The sequence below is a fragment of the Chenopodium album genome, chromosome 2, assembly GCF_948465745.1.
Source record: "Chenopodium album chromosome 2, dcCheAlbu1.1, whole genome shotgun sequence".
Classification (NCBI taxonomy): Eukaryota; Viridiplantae; Streptophyta; class Magnoliopsida; order Caryophyllales; family Amaranthaceae; genus Chenopodium; species Chenopodium album.
In genome coordinates this window covers 18,271,901-18,272,602 of record NC_137835.1, presented here as the reverse complement: position 1 = coordinate 18,272,602, position 702 = coordinate 18,271,901, and the positions used below count along the sequence as shown (strand labels likewise).

The 702-nt window shown below is 40.0% G+C and overlaps 1 non-coding gene across 1 annotated transcript; it reads right to left on the bottom strand.

Moving 5' to 3' along the window:
- Positions 1-365: 365 nt before the first annotated feature.
- LOC145606784 (small nucleolar RNA R71) lies at positions 366-472 on the bottom strand. Its single transcript, XR_014105433.1, has one exon. It is a non-coding gene; the product is annotated as a small nucleolar RNA R71 (small nucleolar RNA).
- Positions 473-702: the final 230 nt, after the last annotated feature.

The following is a 702-nucleotide window of genomic DNA, read 5'->3' as shown; positions in this document are numbered from 1 at the left end:
AGCTTAGTAATTATTCACAACCAAAGCTTACGGATTTTCCACATCTCACCCCTACTCCGGCTCTTGATGGGGTTCAATTTGAAATTAAACCTCAATTTATAACGATGATAGAGAGGAAGCAATTCAGTGGAGCCAAGGGTGAAGACCCGAATCTTCACATTGCCGACTATTGTCAATATTGCAACACCATCAGGCAAGTCGGGGTCACTCAAGACCAAATCAGGGAGATTCTCTTTCCCTTCTCTTTAACTGGAAAAGCTAAATTGTGGTTCAATGGCTTAAATAGAACTACACTTGGTATAACTGACTGGGAAACTCTTGTTTTGAATTTCTATAACAAGTATTATCCTGCAGAGAGAACAATAGTACTACGAAGTGCGATCCAGAATTTTGCCCAAGAAGCCGATGAATCTTTATATGAGGCTTGGGAGAGGTTCAAGGACTTACAAAGAGAATGCCCTCACCATAATTTAGCGCAATGGCAGTTAATCCAAGCCTTTTATAACGGCATTGGAAATTCCTCTAAAATAATTTTAGACTCTGCAGCTAGCGGGAGATTTATGAATCTTAATGTTGATGATGCAGGTCAGGTTATTGAAGACATGGCGATACATAATTCCCAATATGGGAATCCTAGAGGATTTGCTAATAAGGGGAAGCATAGTGTCGACTCTGTATCCTTTTTGCAAGCTCAACTAACTT